The sequence below is a fragment of the Rhinopithecus bieti genome, unplaced genomic scaffold (assembly GCF_001698545.2).
Source record: "Rhinopithecus bieti isolate Rb0 unplaced genomic scaffold, ASM169854v2 scaffold_55189, whole genome shotgun sequence".
NCBI classification, from domain to species: Eukaryota; Metazoa; Chordata; class Mammalia; order Primates; family Cercopithecidae; genus Rhinopithecus; species Rhinopithecus bieti.
In genome coordinates, this window is record NW_016821812.1 from 1,100,118 (window position 1) to 1,112,313 (window position 12,196).

The 12,196-nt window shown below is 43.6% G+C and overlaps 1 pseudogene; it reads left to right on the top strand.

Annotated features, from left to right (window-relative positions):
* Window positions 1–845: 845 nt before the first annotated feature.
* Window positions 846–3,357, top strand: LOC108521041 (prickle-like protein 1 pseudogene; annotated as a pseudogene).
* Window positions 3,358–12,196: the final 8,839 nt, after the last annotated feature.

Consider the following 12,196-nt stretch of genomic DNA (forward strand, 5'->3'; position numbering starts at 1 on the left):
ACTCCAGCCTGGGCGACAGAGCGAGACTCCGTCTCAAAAAAAAAAAAAAAAAAAAAATCAAAGCTGAGACTCGAAGGATGAGTAAGAGTCAGCCAGAGGATAGAAAATGTGATACGTTGTTCTAGGCCAGTGATTCTCAAAATGTGTTTCCAGATCAACAGCACCAGCATCAATTAAGAACCTGTTAGGAATGCAAATTCTCAGGCCCTTCCCCAGACATACAGTCAGAAATTCTAGATGTGGGTTCCAGAAATATGAGTTCTAGCAAATCTTACAGGTGATTCTGATGAATTGTAAAGTTTAAGAATCACGACTCTAGACTGAGGAACAACATGTACAAAGGCATGGAAAAAATGTGGTCTTCCCCAAGCCATACTCAAATATGAGAATGGTGATCCTAGTGCCTATCAGAGATGGCAACACCAAACCTAGTTCAATTCTTATTTAACAGAAAAATAGACTAGGAAAGAACTATTATTTGTTAAACAGAGAGCATATACCAGGCCCTATGCTTCACATTGTTTCTCTTATCTAATCCTTACTACATCCCTATTATTAATATGATATCCATTTTACAGCTATGGAAGTTGAGGTTCTGAGAGTTACAGAACTTGCGCAACCTCACTCAACTAGTAAGTACCAGAACTGGGATTTGAACCCAGTTCTCTCTGACTCTGGAACCCAGTGAATTTTCTATGCCAGCCGGCTGCTTCCAGGAAAAAGAGTTGAAGATGAAGAGGTGAGGGCATTTCAGCAGCTTCACTCACTAAGACTCCTGGGAATGGAGCAGGCTGACAGAGCAGCCATTGTTTGATGTCAAAAACTGGCTTTTTGACTTTATTATCATGCCTTTGGAGATGGAGCCCAAAATGAGCAAATTTGCCTTTAGGTATCAGAGAAGTTCCATATCAGATAATGATTCTGGCTATGCACTGGAGGAGTACTTCAGGGTCCCCTGGGCCTTAGACCAGAGCAGAACCAGCTCTATTTTGCTTGCTTATCCGCGGAAAATGTCCCTATATTAACATCCCTGGAAAGAAACATCTGATTAAAGGGCTTGTATACCAGTTGCCACCACATGATAATGAGATATAGTACAATCAGTCTTTGAATGAAGATGAGAATAAAGAATTCCAAGTGTTCAGTGCTTAGCAGCAGAAAGAAGCACTTGGAAGAGGCATGATTAAACTTTTGTCTAGAGCAGTAATGCACGCTATGTGTGAGCAATGTGGGCTGAAGATCAGCGGAGATAAAACTGTTTGCCTCTCGAGTGGGCCCTGGAGTATGCTGGTACTCATTCTGTTTTGTCTGTTTAACGTGTGAAGAGCTGCTGGTCAACCTCGTCTATTTTTATCAGGATGAAAAAATTCACTGTGGCAGGCACCATGCTGAATTGCTCAAACCCTGAAGCTCAGCATGTGCTGAGATAATTTTGTTGATGTTTGCACAGAAACTGAGAGTCACCATTGGCACATGAAACACTTCTGCTGCCTTGAGCGCAAAATGGTCCCCAGAGGACAACGTATGTTATGAAGGATGGCCACCCATTCTGCTGTGGCTGTTTTGAGCGTGTCTACGCAGAGTGCTGTGAAATCTGTGGGAACATATTAGTGTCGACCATGTGCAGATGACCTATGATGGGAAGTGCTGGCGTGCTGCAGAAGCGTGCTTTTCTCATGCCTAGCATAAATCCTTTTTGTTGGATATCTCTTCTTTCCTAAAGTCAGATTTATTACTCAAAAATATGCAGCCTTGGGCTGGGCATGGTGGCTCATGCCTGTAATCCCAGCATTTTGGGAGGGCAAGGCGGGCAAGTCACAAGGTCAGGAGCTGGAGACCAGCCTGGCTAATATGGTGAAACCCCATCTCTACTAAAAATACAAAAATTAGCCAGGCGTGGTGGCGGGCACCTGTAGTCCCAGCTACAAGGGAGGCTGAGTCAGGAGAATCGCTTGAACCTGGGAGGCGGAGGTTGCAGTGAACTGAGATCACACCACTGCACTCCAGCCTGGGCAAGAGAGCATGACTATGTCAAAAAGAAAAGAAAAGAAGAAAGAAAGAAAGAAAGAAAGAAAGAAAGAAAGAAAGAAAGAAAGAAAGAAAGAAAGAAAGAAAGAGAGAAGGAAGAAAGGAAGGAAGGAAGGAAAGAAAGAGAGAGAGAGAAAGAAAGAAAGAGAAAGAAAGAAAGAAAGAAAGAAAGAAAGAAAGAAAGAAAGAAAGAAAGAAAGAAAGAAAGAAAGAAAGAAAGAAAGAAAGAAAGAAAATAAGAACAAGCTAAAGCAAAACAACCAGAACCTTGCAAGTAAAAACTACTGACCTGATATGGACTGGGCACAAGATGAACAGTGTTTCTGCTCATGGCAACCACCCAGGCCCCGCAAACAGTAGAAGGCTCCAGAAATTGGATCTGGACCATGGGGCTTCAGGGTAGGCTAACGATCAAACACAGGGGTATGAAAATCCCTGGGGTTTTTGTCAGATTTGAAACCAGAGCAACGTGCTCAGGATTCTATGGATTCTTTGGCTTCGTCCAACATCACAGTAGCTTCAGGGGATGGATGAAGCAAGCTGAGGTCATCCTTATATTCTCTGCAAACTCTGAAAAAAACGGAGGCAGAAGATTGTGAGAAAATTAGCAGTATGGAAACTTTGAACTCTGCTGCATGGAAGTGCAGAGTCCTTAAAGAGTCTAAGTTCAGAATTTTGTCTAGAAAAAAAAAATCATGCCTGATGAAAAACTAGTACATCTGCCAGTACTCAGACAATCCAAGTCTCAATCCAGACCACAGAAGGTCAGATGATGTCATTGACAATGGAAACTGCAACATCAAGATCAGGCAGTGTCCAGTGAGTGACAAGACCTGGGTGTACCATTCTGAAGAGAGGGGATCCAGATCTCATCACCATTTCTACAGGAGAAGTAGAAAGTCCCACTCTGACAATATCCTGAATATTGTTACAGAAAGAGAATATTCTCCCAAGGACAGGCTGTAGCTTTACATCCCCAATAACTACAGTAATTTATGTGGAATAAAAGGGCCCAGGAAGTCCAAGTGTACATCCAGAATGTCGATCTCTATAGACAGCACGCCCATCCATTTCCCGCCATTTCTATGTCCCCGGGAGTGAAGAGGTTTCTGGGATTCCTGGTGTTCCTCCTTCTCGTCCTCCTCTTCTGACTCAGAACAAAGGGATATTTTCTTGAACAATCAGTCCCTCAATCCCAGCCACAGAGATACGCCTACTATAGAGACGCCCTTTCTAGTCCAACTCCCTGCCCGTCAGTTTGGTTAGAGGACAACTAAATTCAAGAAGAAAAGCAGACACAAATGCAAAAACTATTATTTCTTAAGATAGTAGCTATGGAGATAAATGTGTTTAAAATATAGCATTAACCATCAAAATCCTATTTCTTTTTTTCTTACATAAAACAGTTGCTAAAATAGTTTAAAGTGTTTTGCCTGTGTAAATGAGAAGTCAACTGCTGTTTTCAGTATCAGATTAACGTTTGAAAGGTGAACTTTCTCCTGTTTACCCTCCTTAGATGGTACCTAACGGGAACACTACAGTTTTATACAGTGCTTTGGTCTCTGATCCTTAAGAGAATACTCAAGAAACTACCTCGAAGTGATTGGACAAGGGTGTCGATTTTAGAAGATGGAAAACTCCAGCCACCTCGGAAAAGCAATAGTGTCTGTCATTCAGGTCAATCACATTGGCTGAGGTCCTGATTAGTCCATCTTATGAGGCAGAGGGCAAAAATTAACCACCTCTACTGGGGCTTCCTGGGCAATCTCAGTTATGAGTTAAAGTCCTAGCTTTCCTCTCTCTGGGAATTTAGCCCTCTGTTAGGGATTAACTATGAGTCCAGGGGACTCCAAATTAAATGGGGCTTAAACAGATTTAAGCAGAAAGCAGTTCTGTGTAGATCTCACCTCTCGGCTGCTTACCCTCCAGCACTCTGCACGTCCCAGATGGTGAGTCCCACCTGGAATCCTAGCTACTCCGTAGGCTGAGGCAGGAAAATCACTTAAACCTGGGAGGCAGAGGTTGCAGTGAACAGAGATCATGCCACTGCACTCCAGCCTGGACAACAGAGCAAGACTCTGTCTCAAAAAAAAAAAAAATCATTTGTGCTAAGCATCCACCTAAAGGAATTAAAAATAAAAAGAGCCTCAATGGAAATTTGAATTAAAGGGAAAGAATAAAGTTAGCAGAATTAATGATTCAGAAACAAAAACACCATAGTCAAGAAAGTGTTTTATACTTTAATGGAAATCAGAAAAAAAAGTTACCAGGTCATTAGCATAAAAGATATTTAAAACTATTCTCAGCAAATCGCGGTGGCTCACGCCTGTAATCCCAACACTTTGGGAGGCCGAGGCAGGTAGATCACAAGGTCAGGAGTTCAAGACCAGCTTGGCCAAGATGGTAAAACCCCATCTCTACTAAAAATACAAAAATTAGCCGGGCATGGTGGCAGGAGCCTGTAATCCCAGCTACTCGAGAGGCTGAGGCAGGAAAATCACTTGAACCAGGGCAACAGAGGTTGCAGTTACCTGAGATCGAGCCACTGCAACTCCAACCTGGACGAGAGTGAGACTCCATCTCAAAAAAAAAAAAAAAAAAAAANAAAAAAAGGAATATGCCAAAATGTTAAAATAGCTTCTCCCTCAATCCTTTATAAGAATTATATTCATTTCGCAGATGAAGAAGGAGAGTGGTTGCCTCTAGAGATCTGTTTTTTTGTTGTTGTTTTTTTGTTTTGTTTTGTTTTGTTTTGTTTTTGTTTTTGTTTTTTTTGAGACGGAGTCTTGCTCTGTCGCCCGGGCTGGAGTGCAGTGGCCGGATCTCAGCTCACTGCAAGCTCCGCCTCCCGGGTTTACCCCATTCTCCTGCCTCAGCCTCCGGAGTAGCTGGGACTACAGGCGCCCGCCACCTCGCCCGGCTAATTTTTTGTATTTTTAGTAGAGACAGGGTTTCACTGTGTTAGCCAGGATGGTCTCGATCTCCTGACCTCGTGATCCACCCATCTCGGCCTCCCAAAGTGCTGGGATTACAGGCTTGAGCCACCGCGCCCGGCCGCCTCTAGAGATTTGTAATCATGGGTGGCTCATTCCAATTATTCATACTGCTATATATTTTTCTATAATCCTACCCTTTGCTCTTATCCCAGGAGGTGGGAGGCAGGATCCTGAAGGAAAAATTCAAAGAATATCACTGAGATTCAAATATATCCCCTGTGCCCAATGACACAGCACTGCCACCTGTCACGGACATTAGCCTTCTGGGGAACTAAGGATGGAAGTGGCATTGGGCTTCCCTGAGAGATCTGGTCCCTGAAAGCCTAAAAAGACCATTCTGTAGGTGCGGCTACAATGACATTTGATTTACAATTTAATTTAATTTTTCAAAACCTGAGCTATCCCAGATCCAAGGCCACAGGGCTGTGAGTTCCTCTCAGGGGAATCTGGAACTTTTCCTGGTACTGTCTCAGACCCCCAGCCTTCATTTCTGCCTTTTCCAGTTCCCTGGTTCAGGATTACTTTGTAAATCAGAAAACGCAGCTTCCTTCTGTTGTTAACTGACCTGATAGTTTTTTATGCCCACAGCTCACCCAGATCCTGTTTGAGCCAGTTGGTGACCCAGCCATTGGCCACCATGCTCCTGCCTCCCTGGTCCCTACCCTGCTGGCCACCCACAGCCACCCCTCAGATTGGAGTTCCCACCAGCCAGCACTGTCACACCAGCTCTGGGCCCTGTACTCAGCACACATATAACATGATGTTTTGCTGGTGAAAGTGGTGATCCAGAGGAAGCAGTCAGATTTTATTACTGGTGGTGGCATAGACAGGAATTTGAACTGGTCCTGGCTATCGTTAATAACGCAGAAACTAGCTGAGACAATTCAAGTGCTTTTTATTTTTTGCTGTTTCTATCTCTTTGACTGCACTGACCACTTTCTTTTGCCACTGAGCTTTGCTTAAATTTTGTCTCAAATGGAAATTCTTGGATTCTGAACAGAGAGTCAGATCCATCAGTTGTACCTCAAATGCCCCAGCTCCCAGTGGTTCTTTCTTAAAATGTACATGCTTATGAAATAAGAGAGGGAAATGTCTCCAGCAGCATTGCCAGCTCCCTGCCCCAGAAGACTCTAAATTTTATCTCCAACTCCTTAGGCTGCAAATTCTACCTACCATTAGGCTCTAAGGCAAATTTCATTTTCAGGCAACTTGAGGCATCTGGACCAGTAATTCAGGCCTCTGTATCCCTAGTGTTGTGTCTAGTTCCACTCCGAACTGACTAATGGAATGGAAATGACCTGTAACCAAGCCACTGCCATGAAACCACATGTGACCTGGATCTCCTGCCTGAGTCCCCAATGCCAGAATAGCCTGGCATCCCAAGGACATAAAGGCAATTACCCTGTAGGAGGGCCAGGTCCTTCCCAGTCACTGTCATGGGACTATGAGAGGTGCTGTTGTTGGTTGTTTTAAGGTGTTGTGAGCAGAGGTGAAAGGATACAACCTGGCGTCTTGGCTTAGCCCTGGCCCAAGCCAGAGGTGGTGGACCTTGGGTAGTAACCAAGGGATGTTAGTTAGCCAGACTTCAGGGGGAAAGAAGCCTGAGCGGCTGATCTCAAAACCACCAGCTGCTGGAGCTCTACCCTACCTCCTGCCAGGCTCAGAGATGGCTCCTAAATCAGGTTGTGCTTAATCAGCAGAGAACATCTGTGAACACAGCCAGGAGGGAGGGGGTCAGACAAAGCCAGTCTCCCTTCCACTTGCAGGGCCTCAGTTCCCTCAATTGTATTATGAGAACACTGGATCAGGTGATCTCCAATTTTATTTCTCGTTTTGTGAACGTACTAGAAGGCCTATTCCATTCTATAATCAGACAGAACAATAATATTATCTAAAAGCGTATCTTGTGAGAAACAAATTAGATAATATGTGCAAAAGTGTTCTGTGAAGCAATGTCTTATGATTATGAGATTAATTGCTATTAATTATCATAATTATCCTGCTCTTTCCCAGGTTGTTAACCATTATACTCTGTTAGTTAATGCTGCTATTACTGTCACTTACATCTTGCAACCCTATTGCTATGTTCCCCTACACTGTCACAATGTTTCACCCACCACCATCTCAGTCACTATCAACTTTAGCACCCTGTTTTAAAAATAGGTTTTATTGTCATAATTCAGGAATGATGAGGCCAATGGATGAAATGACTGCCATCGAAAAGATAGTTCATCAATGAGAACACATGGACACAGGGAGGGGAGCATCACACACCAGGGCCTGTTGAAGGGTGGGGGACAAGGGGAGGGAGAGCATTAGGACAAATACCTAATGCATATGGGGCTTCAAACCTAGATGACAGGTTGACAGGTGCAGCAAACCACCATGGAACATGTATACCTATGTAACAAACCTGTGCATTCAGCACATGCCTTCCAGAACTTAAAATAAAAATAATTTTAAAAAGAAGCTCATTACTCACAGTTCCTAAGGGGGCACACTATGCCATCCAAGGCCACATGGGGAAGTACCAGGATTGGTCACAAGCCAGAGAGGGCAAAGGAAAAATGTGGGCAAGAGTCTTATCATGCTTTTCACAGGAAGAAATGGGCAAGGCAGGGCAAGCAGGCTTAGGATTGGCTAGTTTGAATAATTTCAGTGGGCTCTGGAGCATCAGGGTGGTCCCTGCTTGCCTGTTACCTAGCCCTGGGGTACCTGGAGCAGGATGTTAGTAGCCCAAGTGTCAGAGCCTCATAAGGGAGGTGGTTGGGGTGTTGAGAGGAGTTAGCTAGCTTGCTGTAGGTAGACAGCAAGGTAAGGGTTTTTGAAGAGCTCTTTGTATAATCAGCAGGCTCCCCCAAAAAAGTTTCTTCTCCATTTGTGGGCATAAACACGGTGGTGCCCCCTCTCTGCTGCACAAATCTTTCTTCTTTTGCTTACTAAACTTTAACTCCAACCTCACCCTTGTGTCCAACCTCCTTAATCATCTTAAACATAAAACAAAAAAAACTCCAGGTATTAAACAACAAAAAACTTACATCTTAATACATTAGCAACACTACAACAGTACCGTCTTCAGATTGGTTGGTTTGCGTATGAAAGGCATGCTCCTGGGCAGGTTGACTGCTATCTCTTAAGAATTAGCTAACCCCAGATAGGGAGTTCCTTTCAAAATCCACAAGGTCCCAAGCTGCCAAAGCATCAAAATAAAAAGACATGCTTACACGCCCCAGCTAAGTACTGTTCCTATCACAGTTAACCTGATTGAAAATGAGAGTTCACAGTTAAAAGAGGTCTTTCCCTACCCTTCATTTTTCATTCAACAAGCATCTACTAAGCACCCACTATGTGGTGCACACTATGTTAGGCCCCCAAGTACAAAGAAGGAAAACAGTCCTTTTATTTAAGTAGGAGTAACATAATGAAACAAGTTACAACACCTGTGAGAAATGTTATACTAGCAGGAAGCCTGGACTGTTCCATAATGGAAGAGGCCCCAGCCTGAAAGGGACTCGATTCCTCAATGCCTCTCCTTCCCTCCCCTAACTCCATAGGATGGAGCTCAGGAAAACAGCCTGTGGAAAAAGAGCTAAATTCTCTTCATCTTTTCCCATTGTTTCATCCAATAAAGTCCTTTAGAATAAAACCTTTGAACAAAATCTTTCTCCCTTTCCATGTCCTAGAACTAACCATAAGAAAATCATGCTTTGGGGCCAGGTGTGGTGGCTCACACCTGTAATCCCAGCACTTTGGGAGGTTGAGGCAGGTGGATCACTTGAGGTCAGGAGTTTGAGACCAGCCTGGCCAACATGGTGAAACCCCATCTCTACTAAAAATACAAAAATTAGCCAGGTGTGGTGGCGTGTGCCTGTAATCACAGCTACCTGGGAGGCTGAGGCAGGAGAATCATTGAACCCAGGAGGCGAAGGTTGCGGTGAGCTGAGATGGTGCCACTGCACTCTAGTCTGGGCAACAGAGAGACTGTCGAAAGAAAGAAAGAGAGAAAGAGAGAAAGAGGGAAAGGGGAAGAGGGGGAAAGGGGGAAAGAAGGAAGGAAGGAAGGAGGGAAGGAAGGAAGGAAGGAAGGAAGGAAGGAAGGAAGGAAAGAAAGAAAGAAGGAAAGAAAGAAAGAAAATCATGCACTGGAAGCAACAAAACTACATGTGTGCACGTAAATGTCCCTTGCAGAGTTGTGCAAATAGAGGAAAAAACACCAAGTGGATGCAACATCAGTATCTAAAACCAATGGAGCAGCTGAATGAAGTGCAGTATATCTACCAAGGGACATTATAAAGCAAACAGAACTGTATACTGGATTAGAGAAAGCACCAAACCTAGGATCAGACTTTTTAACTTCAACTTTTTGGGCAAACTGGTTAAGGATTCCAACTGTCAGTTTTCCATTTGTCAGATGGGGCGGCTAATAGTAGGCACTACTTCATGACGTTGTATGGAGATTAAATAAGATAATGTAGGCAAAGTATTTAAGCACCTGCAATGGTGCTCAGGAAATGTTGGCCATTATTACTGTTATTATTAATGTGAGGTCAAGGAAACAGGATAATTGGATGGACCTAATAAAACATGGAAAATGTTCCTAGTAGTCTTAAGTGAAAAAAACAACAACATAGGACTGGTGCGGCGGCTCACACCTGTAATGCCAGCACTTTGGGAGGCCGAGGCAGGTGGATCATGAGGTCAGGAGTCCAAGACCAGCCTGGCCAAGATGGTGAAACCCTGTCTCTACTAAAATTACAAAAATTAGCCAGACATGGTGGTGGGAGCTTATAATCCCAGCTACTCGGGAGGCTGAAGCAGAGAATTGCTTGAACCTGGGAGGTGGAGGGCGCAGTGATCCGAGATCTCACCACTGCACTCCAGCCTGGGCAACAGAGTGAGACTGTCTCAAACAACAACAACAACAACAACAACAAAAAAACAACAAACAAAAAAAAAAAAACACCACATAAAGCAGTATGTAGACAAATTCTGAGCCTATGAAAAATATATGTGAAATACTTAGTTGGATGGATAGCATAATGTCATTATGAATAATATTTAATGAAATATTTATTTTAATGTTATTACAAATTTCTCTTTCATAAAAAAAGGAAAAGGGCAATATAAAATAAAATTAAAATATAGGGGAACACCAGAAGCAATTATATATTAAGAAATTTTAAAACAGCAAAATAAAGTTGTCCTAGGAATCATGTCTGCAGAGTTGATGAGCTTAAACCATCTTCAAATTCGAGGACTTTTTTTTTTTGAGATGGAGTCTCACTCTGTCACCCAGGCTGGAGGGCAGTGGTGCAATCTTGGCTCACTGCAAGCTCTGCCTCCTGGGTTTACGAGTAGCTGAGACTACAGGTGCCTGCCACCAAGTCCGGCTAATTTTTCTGTATTTTTAGTAGAGACCAGGTTTCACCGGGATAGCCACGATGGTCTCGATCTCCTGACCTCGTGATCCACCTGCCTTGGACTCCCAAAGTGCTGGGATTACAGGCGTGAGCCAACGTGCCCCACCAAGGACATTTTTTTTTTAGCATATAAAACCCCTCATTTATCTCAATATTTGGTAATAACATGCTGATAGAAGCTAGCTCCAAGTTGCAGATCAGTGTCATTGGGACTGGGAAGAGGCAACCGATCAAGACAGACCAGACAGAAGGGAACAGAAAACCACCTATTAAATACTGACATGAGTTTATTTTGTATAGTATAAACTCAAATATGTAAAACCACATATAATAGATATAAATAAACTATAAATATGGATATGAAGGACTAAACAGTAGTTGTCTTTGGGTCAGAAAACCATAGATGATATCCAGTTTGTTCTTTATGCTTTAGAAATTTTTCTACAACTGATGTGTAACACTTTCAAATTGAGGGAAAAGGGACTTTAAAAACTATTAATTTATTCTTTTTAAAGCAAGAGATAATTAATGAGAAGATAGCAGGGAGCATGAACAAGCCAGCAATGTCACAAATGTCATAGTGCATGTGATTGTTTATTCTAAAAAGTCCCTGAGTTGGGCACTAAAATAGAAAAGCTAGGGGCAGAATTGGGGAGGCCAAGTGTCCCACCAGGAGGGCGGTGAGCAGGGCAAACTTCAGTTAGGTACAGGAGTGGGATGGCTTGGAGGGAGGGCAGGTTGGCTCAGGGCTGTCCCTGAGCAGTGGGGGCTGCAGAGGAAGAGGTGCTCCCCCAACGACCCAGCTTGGAAAGCCTTTGAGGACAGCATTACTTAAGTAGTGGGAGAGTTGTTGTAAAGGTTCGGGGTAGGAACTGGGTTCAGTTTGATGCCAAAGTAAACAACTGTGTCCTCCCCATATCCCATTAGCCTAGAAAGCTGGTTTTTCACTCCCGAAACTGGAATCTGATTTCTGGTCATTTGCAACCTCGGACTTCCACACAATTCCTCCCCAAAGAATTCATGTGCCCTCAGGTATGTCCTGAATTGGGTGTTTCTTGGACCAAAATAACTTTTCCACCAAAGTTCCTTCAATCAAAAACTACCCAGTACTGGGCTGGGTGCTGTGGCTCACTCCTGTAATCCCAACACTTTGGGAAGCTGAGATGGGTGGATCACCTGAGGTCAGGAGTTCAAGACCAGTCTGACCAACATGGCAAAACCCCATCTCTACTAACAACACAAAAATTAGCTGGGCGTGGTGGCACGCACCTGTAGTCCCAGCTACTTGGGAGGCTGAGACAAGAGAATCACTTGAACCCAGGAGATGGAGGTTGCAGTGAGCCAAGATTGCACCACTGCACTCCAGCCTGGGCGACAAGAGCAAGACTCCATCTCAAACAAACAAACAAAAAACTACCCAGTACTTCCAAAATCAAACAGACCTTTGGAAATAGTTTAGCCTGACACTCTCTCGGGTGCAAGGAACAGTGCTCCTTTTAGATATGAGGAAACTAGGACCCAAGGGAATTAGGTGATTTGTCCAGGGTATCTGAGTGGCTGAGAAAGTTACGGTGGGGCTCCCCAGAACCCTTCTCTTTTTCTGTGTATCTTGTTCCATTACCCCATGATGTTCTCTGATAAGAAACTTCCTTTGCTAGGATATGTCAATGCAACATTATGCCCTGTCATAACAGTACTTAACCATTGCATCTTGATAGAATTACACTCACCATTATATCTTGAGTGAATAAT